Genomic DNA, 14,890 nt, shown 5'->3' on the forward strand with positions numbered 1-14,890 from the left:
AAGAAATGGCAGAAATGAACAGAAAAACAACATTCATGGCCTTTTGTGACAAATTCCCAAGTTTACCTTCCTAAGGCTGAAAGAAAACTATTCTGTCTGAAACAAAAAGGAAGTGAATGGTTAGCTCGAATAATGTAGGGCTTAGTCGCTCAAGCTGCAGAATCAGACAGGCATGGCTTCGATTCCCAGCTGGGCTGTTCCCTCTCTGAGGGACCACTTTATTCAGCCCTCCAAGCCTCAGCGTTCTCATCTAGAGAGTGGAGATGATAATCTGCCCTTCCTCACTGAGCTGTTGTACACATGCAGTGAGACAGTTATAATGGGCTTGACCTAGATTATAACAAGGACTCAAGAGATGGAAGGCGGTCCTACTTTTCCAAAGCAATGTAATGTAGAAACTAAAGGACTAATTAGAGAGGAAGGTATTTGCTGCCCTTTAGGAACTCACAGTCTAATAAAAGAGCAAAGAAAAAATAAATAACAGTATAGTTGAGGAAAAGATCAGTGTTACAGACAACAGCCACTAAAAGAGACAAGAGAAATTTGTGAACACTCGAGGAAGGGTTTCAAGATGCTGCAAAGGGCACAGAACATTCGCTTAACTTTAAGAAATCAGAATTGTTTATGTACAGCCATTTCCATACTGTCTTTATTATCCTTAAAGTTCAGAGATAGTGGAAAATTACAGACGGTTTTGGAGGACAAAGTCTGTGACTACAATTGAAATTGGCCTGAATCTTAGCCTTCTGCCCTTAATGACTAGGATAATCCTATCAAAGGGAAAATCGGAATAAGCTCTAATAAGATAATTGTGGAGACGGCCATGAGGATGCTCACCTCAGCCCCATGATCTTAGACCACTTGCAGGAATAGCTGACCACTAATCGTATCTGCTCCTATCACCCATCTCTTTTAGGCGGTCCTCAGTCTAATCATCAACAAGCCAAGGCCATTTTTTTTATCCCCCATACAGTCATGTCCTCAACTCTTATATTGCTGCAAGGACCAATCAAGGCCCAAGGATGAAAAAATTATTTTTCCCTCAAACAAATATTTTATTATTAATAATTTTACATATTAATAAAAGTGAAATTAGATTAATAAAAAAGAGTAGCAAAAGCACCAACTTAGATGTGTAAGGAAAAAGCCAATTATATTGCATCGTAAAATGAGGCTCAAGATTCTCTAGGTCATAGATGTCAGCTTCCTTGAGCCATCAGAAGAGGCCCTGATGGGGCACTCAGTGGGCAAAGCCATCAGGAAATTCTGGAAAAATGAGGTCAATCGTACTCAGAGCATCTGGCAGGGGTCTAGTGTACACCAGATGCTGGGTCCATTCTGTTCTCTCGGCTTCTACCGTGGCCAATCTGTAGCCCCTGGAGTAACCCAAAGTGTAGGAAAGAGAATCCTCAGCTGATTCAGCAGCAGAGCATGGAAAGAGGAGAAAAACTCATCAGCACATGGCTCGGACAAGCCAAATGCGAATTAGAATCTGGGCTGGCGCACTCTGGCATTGTCAGGTTAAACACACAGACAATGGATTAAGGTGTCACAGTGATGGCCACCCTAACCTTCCGGGCTCCTGAGTCACTTTGGCTGCTGAGTACCCTTGCCCAGTGAACTGAGGGTCCCCCCAGTCCTTCAGCACTGTATCTTCTATTTCTTCTATCATATCCCATGGTTCTTGTTTCTTGGTTTGCTCCCATTTGGTACTTGCCGTAACCTCTACTAGCTTCCTAAGAAATGATAAGTGGAAATGTTTTGAGACCTTGTCTGTCTGCAAGCAGAAATTTTATTTTATCTTCACACTTGAGTGAAGAGCTTGAGTCAGCACAGAATTCTGGGTCAGAAAGAATTTTCCTTCAGAATTCTACCATCTTCTAGCTCTACTGTCATTTAGTCTCAGCGTTGCTCTGAGAAGTCCAAAACCATTCTGACTCCTGATACCCTGTAAGTGTCTGAAGCATGTCAGAGATTCTGCGTTTGTAGAATCTTCTTTTCATCCTCAGTATTCCTAAATTCTATGATGATGTGCCTTGGACTGCATCTTTTTCTTTTATAGTGCTCGGCAGGGATCCCTTTCAAATCCCTTTTAATCAAGAAACTGATGTTTTTCAGGCCTAGAAAATATTGTGAATTATTTATTGGTAATTTATTCCCTTCATTTTTCTCTGTTCTTTGTGTCTGGAAATCCTGTTATTCAGATGTTAGACAGTCTGGACCGGTCCTCTAATTCATCAATCTTTCCTCTAATCATTTATCTCTTTGCCTTTTTGTTTGCTCTACTTTCTTCAGAATTTCCTTATTTTATCTTCCAACCCTTCAATTGAGCTTTTCAACTGCTAACATGTTTTTAATTTCCAAAAACTCTTTTTATGTTTCCTGAATGTTTCTATTTTATAGCGTCCTATTTTTTTTATTTTCTGGATGCAATCCCTTCTCTTATTTCTTGAGGCTATTGATAGCGTTTTAAATATATTATTCCTTTCTATATAGTTTCTGTTGACTACATGCTGCATTTGCTGCTTTTTTATTTGGGTGTCTCTGTTTCATTTCAGAGCTTTCCCCAGAAGCAAGACAGTTTTTTGTTGTCCATTCGCGTTTAAGACAGAGATGTTAAAAAATCAATCTGTGTCCCTAAGAAGGTGGGAGGGGCTGTCAACCCACCGCTTCCCATTAGAGGACTTATCTGGACAGCTTCATGCTCTCCAATTTCACCATCTGTAGGTCTTTTTTCTTTGATTGATTAGATGCCCTGAGATTTCTCTTTCAAACTCTTGCCTGGAGATCTAACTGCCAGGGGTCTGGGAGTCAAATAAGGAAGATGAGTGGTGGAGGAGGAATGTCTTGGCATTCGAGATTGTTAGTTGTGTGCATGTGTGTACCGTACATAGATAAACTGGGGATATGGGGATATATGTGTATGTAAAGCTGATTCACTTCGTTATAAAGCAGAAACTAACACACCATTGTAAAGCAATTATACTCCAATAAAGATGTTAAAATAAATTAATTAATTTAATTAATTAAAAAAAAGAGAAGCCACCACAATGAGAAGCCCACGCACCGCAGCGAAGAGTAGCCCTCACTCACCGCAACTAGAGAAAAGCCCACATGCAGCAACAAAGACCCAACACAGACAAAAATAAAATAACTAAATTTATAAATAAACAAAAATTAAAAGAACAGCAGTAAATATACAGTAGGGTGTGGCAAGCAGAATAATGTCCGTGTCCTAATCCCTGGAACTTTTGAATATGCTATGTCACATGGCAAAAGGGAATTAAGGTGGAGAATCAGTTGGGGAGAAATAGGGAGATTATCCTGGATTGTCTGGGTGGGCCCAATGTAACCACAAGGATCCTTATTATAAGTGAAAAAGGGAGACAGGAGAGTCAGAGTCAAGAGTGAGACAATGTCAAAGACTTGTCCGTCATTGCGGGCTTTGAAGATGGAAGGGGGCCATGAGCCAAGACATTCAGGCAGCTCAGAAGCTGGAAAGGGCAAGGAAATGGATTCTTTCCTAGAACCTCTAAAAGGAATTCAGCCTCTTCCAACACATTTTACATTTCTCATATCCAGAAATGTGAGATCATTAATTTATTTTGTTTGAAGCCACTAAGCTTGTGCTAATTTGTTATAGCAGCAATAAGAAACTAATAGAGATGGGGTGCAAAGGTGGAAGCAGAGATAGTTTAATCACTGGGCACTTACCATGTGCCAGACACTGGGTTAGATGTTGATGATAAAAAGAGAAAAGATATGGTTCCTATCATCAAAAAGTACACAGTCTTGGGCTTCCCTGGTGGTGCAGTGGTTGAGAGTCCGCCTGCCGATGCAGGAGACACGGGTTCATGCTCCGGTCTGGGAAGATCCCACACGCCGCGGAGCAGCTGGGCCCGTGAGCCATGGCCGCTGAGCCTGCGCGACCGGAGCCTGTGCTCCGCAACGGGAGAGGCCACAACAGTGACAGGCCCGCATACCGCAAAAAAAAAAAAAAAAAAAAAAAAAGATCAAGAAGGCCCTTGGCAGTGTCAATATTTACAGGAAACAGGAAAAAAAGGAGTCAGCAAAGGCATATAGAGAGAGGCCCGTAAGAAAGTTGGATCTCGGTAGCCACAGGAAGAGCAAGTTTCAAAAGTGTGAAAATAGCAGTGTGAAATCTTAGAAAGGATGACGAAAGGACGATCAGTTGGAGAAGGAGCCAACAAATTAGGAAGTCATCATAAAGACGGACAAGATGATTTCAGAGGTGTGAAGGGAGAAGCTAGACTGAAGAGTTAGAGGTAGATTTTTTTAAAATAAGTGTAACAGCTATAGACATCTTTTAAAGATGAAAAGTTTAACAAAACAGAAACACAGAGTGATAAAAGAAATTTTATGTGGCCATATGTAGAAGATGATTTTATTTAACCTGAATTTCCTTTTGAATCAAGTAAACGTGAATCAAGGGGAAAGAGAGGCAAATGGCCATTCTGTACCCACAGGTCTACAGCTACGGCAAACTAGCCCCCATGTTTACCCACAGGCACTGAACGCTGGGGCGATATTCAAAGAGCTCATTTTGGTCTTTAATTTCATTTTATACTTCTTCTCGCTAATCATATCTCCCTCTACATCACCAACTCCCACTCCCTCAGTGGTCTCCCCCACATTCACATCCTGTCCTTCTCTCTCTCCTTGCCTCTCCTCTCCAGGGCTAGATATCGAGTTCACTCACTCACAGAGAACACTATTTTGGTTTTTTTTAATAAAAAAATCTATTTCCCCAGGATAACAGTCAGAAAAAATTATAACAGTTGTAATCATAATTGGACTCTTAGTGTTAAAAGAAGAGAGGCTGACTTAGCCACCATAAGGATTCAGAAAACCCACCAGGACATGGGACTTTCACAGTCAAAACCAGGGAAGTCCAGGAAAACTTGGACAAGTTGGTCACCCCCAATGGCAAGCTGTCACAATCTGAGGTCACGGGAGGAAGTTGTTACTCTCCATTTCTCTCTCATGGCGATTCTGCCTCTTCAGAAGAGTCTTTGCTGTTTTCTTGCTAGGAATAAACCAGTCTTCCATGACCCACATCCTAGGAGGAGCTAATCTGAATGACTTAGCTAATAACCTTTGCCCAATCCCTCTCCACCCCCCAACACATACACACACAGGGATCCCAGCCAGCCTAGGAGTGGGCTGCCCTTGGGTCAGGTGACAACCCCATCCAATCTGCGAGCATCTCTTTATAAAGCTAGTTGGCTAATTTCCTAAGCCCTTAACTTTCTTTTGTAAGATAATTTCAGAGCAAAATGGAGCTGGGTGTGGTAGGTACCACATCACAGATATTGTTTGCTAACCTAGGACAGTGTATTAGTCTGCTAGGACTGCCATAACCACCTTCTGGCTTTTTTCTGTGTGCTCACATTCCTGGCATTTCTCTCTCTCTCTTATACTAAGGACACCAGTCATATTGGATTAGGGTCACCCTTACAGTCTCATTTACCTTTATTACCTCTTTTAAGGCCCTATGTCCAAATACAGTCACATTAGGGGATAGAGCTTCAAATTATGAATCTGAGAAGGACATAATTCTGTCCATAACAGTCAACATTAATCCCTGTTTGGGGGAAGAGCTGCTCCCTCAGTCTCACCCTGTGGTTCTGGCAGGGTCTGTCTATCACAGGACTGCCCCACCTGCCCTGGCCATAAGAGTGGGCATGTGACCAAGACAGGGCCTATGATAGTACTCCATTGCTCTGACTCTAGTAACTAGTCCACAGCTGAACAGCTAAGTCAAGTTCAGCCATTAGAGTTCCCCTCTCCAGGTTTTGGCTTTTTAAAAACAGGATCTTCCCTTTTATTTTATACAACTGGAAGGATATGAATCTGGAACAGCCATATGTTTACCACATGTTTTTACTACAGGTTGAAAGCCTGTATGTCGGAGGAGAGAATTAAACTGATGTAGAAAGGAAATGGAGAAAACAATGTGGGAAGGAGAGGGTACCTGATGTTACCTAGCCCCTGATTCTAGATCTGTTGCTGCAGGAGCTAATCTGACTCCTAGTTTACACAGTTCTTCCTCTCTGAGAGCTACCCTGGGTCTTTCCAATAATTTCCCCTTTTTGATTAGGCTAAGTTCAGGAGTGATTTCTCTGACTTAACTGAATATACATGAGGGCTAACATGGTCCCCCAATTCCCACCAACCACTGCAAGGTATACTCAGGTGGGAATAAATATAATAAACATGTAGGTCTGGGCAGCTAGGCATCCAAAACAAATACAGGTGGCTTCACTGTGGTCAGGAACTCCAGGCAAATGAGCACACAGTACCCAGCAACTGTTTTGGAGGAATGAAGGCAACACCCTCTGGAGGTCAAAGGTTCAGATGTTCAGGAAGATAGAGAAGTTCAGGATACAGAAGTTTGAAAAGATACAGAAGTATACAAAGATACAGACAGACGTTTGGGAAGAATGGTGAACATGGAGAAAAAAAAACCAATATAGACTTCTACTTGAATTAAGAAAAGTAAAGTGAATTGCTTAAGAACAACTGAATGAATTGCCTTACCACATAAAATAAATCACTGGGGCTTTAGGAACTGCTTTGGGGAAATACAGATGGTCAAGATGACTCGATGTTACTGACTGTAATACCAAACTGTCTGGCAATGGTGATTGCCATCAAACATTAACAGTTGATGTCACTTAAGTACTTTTGGGCACCTATTAGGGACTCAGAGAGAAGAACGCAAAAGAAACAGGAGGCTCCGACCTCAAATGTTGAAGTGTTATATAGAAGACAAGGCTTGACACACCTGAAACACAAGAGTTTAAGAGAACATAAAGGCTAGAATATATGGCATCTTACCTCAAGATTTCAGTAACATAGAAGCAACTGAAGGCTTTTGCATCTCTACTTATGACTTTAGAGGATTCCGTTTCCTAAATTGGACCAGCCTAAAAGGGAAAATATAAAACTCTGAGTATTACCAACAGCACTTTTTTGCCCAATGAAACTCAATATATCCAAGCCAGAAACATAGAGAATAAAATTAATTTTGGCCAATTGGTAAGCACTAGAGGGCTTTAAACATCATCTGTATCCCCCCAGGCATTCTAACATGAAGTTGAATACAAAGAGAATGTCCCAGAATGTTGAATTACCTTTTACCCACACAGTGTGGACTTGAGATCGCGTGGATAAAAATGACAGCAAATAGAGCAGCGGGAGAATAAAATATTACAATGTTGTGCTTTATTAAAAAATGTTAGAAGAGAGATGTTTGCTTTAAATTTCATAAATAGTACTTCCTTAAGCTCTTAATTGTTCATATAATACTTGGAATCTAAAGGCGAAAATAAAGTTAGGATAACATAAATAATTCGTTAACAAAGTAAACACAACCACAATCGAATGTATGAATGAACAGAAGTTACATGAAATGATTCCAGGGTCTATTTTTATTATTCCCATGTCTTTAGAGAAGGAGGAAGCTGTTTAATCATGCAATTGCTCAGATTTTCCTGCAATGCAAGTTTCAATTCTCTGCATCTTTATACAATTGCAATTTTTTAAAAGATAGAGCTTTATCAGAAAAAAAAAAGGCAGTCCTAATACAATCCAGAAATATTTTCGAGGTCAAAGCTTACTTTCACATACATGGAGTGAAAAAATTTAACTTAACTGAAATGCATCAAAGCATGCTCATTATTATATACACCCATGCACATTTCGGACGTTCCATATTACTTTTCCTGGACACCCAGGTGGGTTCTAAGGAAAACTCTAATGGATTATGTTTCATCTACACAGCTAAAAGAAGGAGAATTGCACTCTCCTAACTTGGTGGTGGTTTCTCACTCAAATTTGAGATTAAAGAGGTTTAAGTTCTTGCAATCACAGCTCTTTAGATCACATCAATGAGTCTTCACAGACTTACCTTCACGAGAAATTGTACAACTGAAGAGATGAGAGAACAATGATATCCTCTTTAATTAGAGGTTTTGTGGATCCATTCTGTGGATATTATAGACATCCTTCAACTTGATTCTGACACATTTAAGGCAACTGAGGAAAAAAAGGTAAACGGATCCCCTAACAACTTTAGCTATGCCTCTCATTAATCACTATTTTCAAGGGGCCATAGAACTTCCTGTGGTTAATGGTTAACACCATCTGGTGGCCTGCAGGACAAGTGGCAAACGTAGACTATTAGGGCTCAAGGAGTCTTGAGAGGCCACTTACATCCATCTCTCTGCCTTTAGGCAGAAGTGGGGAAATATGAGATGCTATCAAATTTTTGAAGACTTTCAAGAAAGTAGATTCTAAGACATAAAAACAGTAACTCCAAAAACACTTCAGTGTCTAGCAACCCGCATCATCAACTCTCACTGTCATTGTCAAGATATTTTAAATCTGTGAGCCTGGAAAATAGATGCACGACACAACAACTAATCTCTGGATGTCAACACGCTTGCCAATTGTGTGACTCCCCAGAAAATATACACAGCTCATATCTGCACTGTAAAAAAAGAAGTGCTCAAAGCCCTCATCATTTCTAAAGGGGTTCTAAGCCAGAATGACTTCCACTCTCTTGAGAATAAAATATTGATTTCAGGAGAGTGGAACCACCTGTCCCATTTCTATTTACCAGGACTAGTCAAGATTTGAGATTTTCAAATTTTATTGTTCTCTTTGTTTCTTCTCTTTGAAATTTGTTTTTACATTGGAAACATCAATGTGAACATGTGCTTTAAGGACTTGAAAAGAAACACACCCTTTAAATGCTAACTGTGTCTATAATTATTTAGCACCTGCTCAAATAAAGCAAGAATTGCTCCAAACGAAGAGTGTTGCTTATTTTTGTTGATCATAGGATCCTGGAGAATAAGGTGGGATTTTGGAGGTGAGAGGAAATAAAGCCCTGAGAGTATGACAAGGAGAAACTAGGTTAAACTATGGTAGTTGCAAATCAAAAATATCACAAGCCAATGACTGTATTCTTTGTTTTTCTTTGATCACATCAAATCTCAATTCATATCACAAATTATATCACACTGTGGAGTTCGTTGCTCTATCAATCCCAGTTCATACCTGAGAGCCCTGGGTGACATCATGTTCTTAACCAGATGTGCCTTGAAGAATAAATTGAGGAAACAGAACGTAAGATGGTTACAGACCTACAAGTCAGGATATAAAAAGATCTGTGGCTATTCCAAAACAGATGTTTACGGTGAAAAGAAGCTGCCCGAGAATTTCCATGGAAAGAATAGCAGAAAGAAAAGAAGTAGAAGGAGAAAGTAGAAACATTTAAGAAGACATACAAAGAAGAATGGAAATAAAAGCAAAGGGAGAAGATGGCAGCATCAATCTGTGTGTGGTGAGATGGAAATGTGACTTCCAGGGAAGACGAATGCACGTGTGTCTATATGTAGGTGCGTGTGTGCGCGCACATGTACAGAGTATGAGGAAAAGAGCTTGGGATCTGAAATCTGGATTCAAAACACCTGTATTTTGAACCCAGATTTAGCCTTCTCTGGTGACATGACCATAGGTACATGTGTTAGTTTGCTAGGGCTACCAAAATAAAGCACCACAGACTGCTGGTGCTAGCTAAACCAACAGAAATTTATTTTCTCACACCTCTGGAGGCTAGAAGTCCAAGATCAAAGCGTTATTAGAGTTGGTTTCTTTCAAGGCCTTGTAGATGACCATTATTCTTCTCCCTGTGTCTTCACATGGTTTTCCCTCTGCACCTGTTTGTGTCCTAATTTCCTTTTATAAGGACACCAGTCATATTGGACTAGAACCTACCCTAATGACTTCATCTTCATTTAATTATCTCATTAAAGGACTGATCTCCAAATACAGTCACATTGTGAGGTACTGAGGGTTAGGACTTCAACATAACGTTATGTAACCTTTTCAAGGTCCTTTTTTTTAAAAAAAAAAAAAGAGAGGATTATAATAAGAAGTAACTCAAAATGCTGTTGTAATGACTAAATGAAGTAATACATTTTAAAAGTTAAATGTTCAACAGCAGTAAAATGGCTAATTACATAATGTTCAAACAACTGAATATTATGCAAAAAATTTTAATCACATAAGAAAATACCTCTTATATTAAGTACTTAGAATACACAATTCTTCTTAATATGTGTGTGAACATATTTAAATATATTTAGTTTGTAACAAAAAATATTTATTGAAAGGGGCTTCCCTGGTGGCGCAGTGGTTGAGAGTCTGCCTGCCGATGCAGGGGACAGGGGTTCGTGCCCCGGTCTGGGGGGATCCCATGTGCCGCGGAGCGGCTGGGCCCGTGGGCCATGGCTGCTGAGCCTGCGTGTCCGGAGCCTGTGCTCCACAACGGGAGAGGCCACAACAGTGAGAGGCCCGTGTACTGCAAAAAGAAAAAAAAAATTTATTGAAGGACAACACAATAAGATGTTAATGGCTAAGTGTGGGTGGAGAAATTATTCAGAGATGATCTTTGTTCTTCCTGTATTCATCTATATTTTCTAAGTCATCTACAATGTGCATGCATTTGTTTTATTTTATTTTGCATCAGGATAATACTCATCTTTAATTTTTTTTTTTTTTTTTTTTTTTTTTTTGTGGTACACGGGCCTCTCACTGCTGTGGCCTCTCCCGTTGCGGAGCACAGGCTCCGGACGCGCAGGCTCAGCGGCCATGGTTCATGGGCTCAGCCGCTCCGTGGCATGTGGGATCCTCCCGGACCGGGGCACAAACCCATGTCCCCTGCATCGGCAGGCGGACTCTCAACCACTGCACCACAAGGGAAGCCCTCATCTTTAATTTTAAAAGTCAAGTATACTATCAGACTCCAATCCTCCTTATTCTCAACTCCTACTACATGAGTGACTGCTTTTGACTCTTCTGCCTGTGTCTTTCGATAGACATTTATCTCCATGTTTCTAACAAAGGTTTAAACTTTTTTTCTTGATATTCACATTTTTTTTTTCTATTGACTATCTACTCTGGGCAATGAGGAATTAGGCCTCTTACACTTACAGCCCCTAATCTTCCAGACATTGTCTATCTCCTAGCATCCTAATCTAGTTTTATTACACTGTTATTAATTAAATAGATATTCAGTGTTCACATTTTATGACAAATAAAAACTCCTTTCTCAGTTCTAAAAATTTGTTGACATCTGTTAGCAATTGTCTTCTCCTCTCCCCAAAACCAGCTTTTTAAATGGAAAAGGAAAAAACTGTATTTTAATTACAACCAGTCTTGAAAAAATAAACATGAGGATGATTTATCATATAGTTTACTGACATACGTAAATATATACATATGATAGTGTTAATATACACATCTATGCTTAAATCTTGGCTTTGCCACTTACTAGCTGTATGGCTTTGGAAAAGATACTTAACTTTTCTGATGCTCAGTTTTTCTCATTTGATAAATAATAATACTGCCTGCCTTGCATGGTCGTAGTTTGAAATGAAAATGATGTGTATAAAATGACAATAATGTATTTAGAACGTACTAATGGCTCAAACCAGGAAATCAGTATATATCAATAGTTGATTTTATTAACATAAATATCAGTTATAATTTTAAGTTACTTTGTATAAATATATGATATGAAAATCTGAGACTACCATGTTTCAAGTCAAACAGTGCAAAAAGAGATCAGGAAACTACTAAGAAATTTTTTTGCCCATTTCCTGGTGGAGATATGACTTAATTAGAGTGAAACTGGCCATTTTATTTCAAAGTGTAGGTAATTTGGAGGTATAAATAGCTAGCACTGCCCCTAGTATAGTCCAGATGGTCTTATCAGATCTTATCAAGTTTCTTGTACATTAAGAAACTGAGTTTAATGAGCCAACAACACCCTAAAACAGGCTTGCAATAAACTCAGCAAACGTACTGGCAGCCCTCCAAGTGTGTGAAAAACAATCTCCTCCCCTCCTGTGACAAAGAAGGCGATCTTGACTCCAGAGCCTTACTTACCTTTGGCAGACAGGTGAGTGGTCCTTGGAAGGGCTGTTGTAAAAATGTTTTTGAAACCCAATACCTTAAAGCAGCGGAGAGACTTGGGCATTATTTTTTTCATCTGGGGACAAAAGATCCAAAGAAGAGTCTTCCCTCCCTTAAACCACTGGCTTGAGAAAGGAAATGAAGAATAGACATTGGTGGGGAGATGGGAAGAAAGAGTTGGCAGAGGGCAGAGGAGGGCTTTTCTGAGGAAGGAAGGAAAGAAGCAATAGAAGGAGGAAGGGAGGGAGGGAGGGAGGAAGCGTGGGTAGGGAAATGTCCTCTCTTGATTCTCAGTGTCTGATCCATCTCCCTCACGGATGTCTCATTCCTCCCACAGACCAGAGCAAGCAAGGAGGCCCTTCCATCCTCCCAGTTCCATTAGAGTCCAAAATAAATCGATTATATTCAATCGATATATATTCCTTTAACCCTAACATAACTAATTCTGTCTATTCTACTTGACTCTGCACTCCTTAAGGGCATAGAACATAGCTAATGGTCTTCAAATCAACAATACTTACACTCTCTGGCACATAGTAGGTACTAAATAAACAAACATTTTCCTATTAAAACATTTTAGGGCCCCATATGCTCTATTTTTTCTCATGAAGTCCATTGTTTATCCTGGGGTGGAAAAAATTTTAGCTTATATGTTAATAATAAAATTTTCTATTTGGTCCTACATAATAAAAAGATGAGTTAAAAGCCCATTTTCTATAAAAAACTTGGGTCTTCCGCTGATGAATGGGTGTCTGCTGGTGGATAGAGAGATGTCCTTAGCTGAGATTGACTTTTTGAAGCGGTGATGGCAATACCTACCCTCAGAGAGGCAGGTGAGTTCAGGGAGTATGATTACTGTGGAATATCATTCAGGAAGTCATTGAACTCTTATTCTAAATAGTGAAAACATTAAATAAAGGAAAGATCAAGGTACCTCATTGAATTTCAGAGTTTTGATGATATATAAAACAAATAACTATAAAGCTAAATTTACTTTGGCTTGTTACTCCTTTAAGGAGAGGAGAACCTGAAAGTATTTTTAAATAAGTAAATATTGAGTTAGGTTTGGAAAAGAATTATTAGAATTGTAATAAAGTTCCCCATTTTGACTTTTTCCTATTTGGATATTGGTCAACGAAGTAGAGTTCATAACAGAAATCTAAGTAGGGATTAATCTGCACCTGCCTCTACCTCCAGAACTATAGTGGTTTTATTTACATGACTGCCTCTAGGGAATTAAGAATAGATGTTAAAGAGAACTTTTAAGACCAGGATGGGAGAATAAGTTTGCCCAACACCTATGGGTAAGATAAGGATGTCCCAGCTGGGGGAATAGTGAAATCACCCTAAGATAGGAGAGAATCAAATGACGTGAGTTTTGGGGGATACTCAGTGAAGTCAGGATGAGTCATGTAGTGCCTTCATTCATCTTCTGGTATTAGTCTTGGGTAAGTTACTCTGAGTCCTCAAAGGAGTGCTGTCACATTGAAGGTTCAGACTACATATAAGATACTAGACAAAGATCTCAGGTTACTGAGAAGCAGTGTCATCCAAGGTTGGGCTGAGAAAGCTTAGTCCAGGAGTTGAGACATAACCATCCTCCATCTTCAGAGGTCCTTGTGGAGATTAGAGTGAAACATCAAACACGAAGTAGCAGCAGATGGGGACAAAGACACAAACAGAGGTAGTTGTAGAAGCAACATCCACTGAACGAAGCCACCAAGCACCAAGACTGCAGGAAAAATTTAATGACTACCAGGGAGAGTGAGAATCCATCCCATCAGGGGAAGGAGAGAAGATAATGAGGAATCAATGCCTTAATAACTTTACTAGGTGGGTACTTAGATGCAAAGGTTAAGGTAACAATAGTCTCATTAGCTGTCTACAATGCTAAAGTAACCAAGAAGAACAAGAGTTATGTCTATTTACTTAATCACATATGTTAAGTTTCTCAACAAATTATGTGCCAAGCACTGTGCTATGTGCTGTGTATAAAACACTTAGAAAAACAGACAAGGTTCCTGCCCTCCTTGAGCTTACAGTCTTGGGCTTAAATATCCCTTATTAACAGTGCTGCTGGTTTTATTGCGGCAGACAACCCAAGTTCTTCTGCAGTTTTAAGATTCACCCGTTATGAAAAAGGTAAAGAGAAGTTAACGAAATGGCCACAAAGAGACCTATATGGTGATTTTACCACGAACCTGAAGATACACTTGCTTTAAAACTGGAGTAACTTGAATTAGAAGAAAACATACTACTACTAAATGTAATACTATATCACTTCTAAAAAGGAACTGGTTTAAGTGGTGATGTCCTTGTGTAGACTGAAAATGGAAATTCACTAGAACTCCAATCCTAATTTCACTTGGAAAATATTTGCAGCCTCCTAGAGTTGGAAAGTCATGACCTAGTATGAGAGAAAACCCAGTCTCTTGCTTCTCTTGCTCCTCTGTTTATTTATTCACTCGTGTAGCAAATATTGATTGAGTACCTGCTACATGCCAGGCACAGTTGTAAGCACTTGAGATGCAGCGATGAACAAGACACAAATCCCTCACTCTCATGACATTTAAATTCTAGTGGGTAGGAAAGACAAGAGAAAATAAGAAAAAGTAAATAAATAAAGTTCCAGTAGTGGTAAGTGCAAAGAAGCAGCAGCAGCAGAACAGGAGGTAGCGACGGGGGAATGGAAAGAAGTTAGAGACAGAGAAGCAGGAAGGGGGTGGGAGGATGGGGACTCTATTACCCAGAGCTGCCCAGGAAGGCCTCCTTGAACAGATGCCTGAAGGTAGCGAGGGAGTGAGCCATGCGAAGATCCAGAATTACGGGCGTGTGAAGCCTGAAGCAGAACCGGTGTAGCCAAAGCAGAGTGAGGACAGAA

The 14,890-nt window shown here is 39.9% G+C and overlaps 1 protein-coding gene across 1 annotated transcript in view; it reads right to left on the reverse strand.

The window, feature by feature from the left end:
• Positions 1–12,067: 12,067 nt before the first annotated feature.
• ADAT2 (adenosine deaminase tRNA specific 2) overlaps positions 12,068–14,890 on the reverse strand; it is a 118,858-nt gene continuing 116,035 nt past the window's right edge. The window contains exon 9 of the transcript XR_013830710.1: positions 12,068–12,085. The gene's annotated coding sequence lies outside the window, so the exon portion shown is untranslated. The remainder of the gene's footprint in view (positions 12,086–14,890) is intronic.

Source organism: Stenella coeruleoalba (assembly GCF_951394435.1).
Source record: "Stenella coeruleoalba genome assembly, chromosome: 12".
Classification (NCBI taxonomy): Eukaryota; Metazoa; Chordata; class Mammalia; order Artiodactyla; family Delphinidae; genus Stenella; species Stenella coeruleoalba.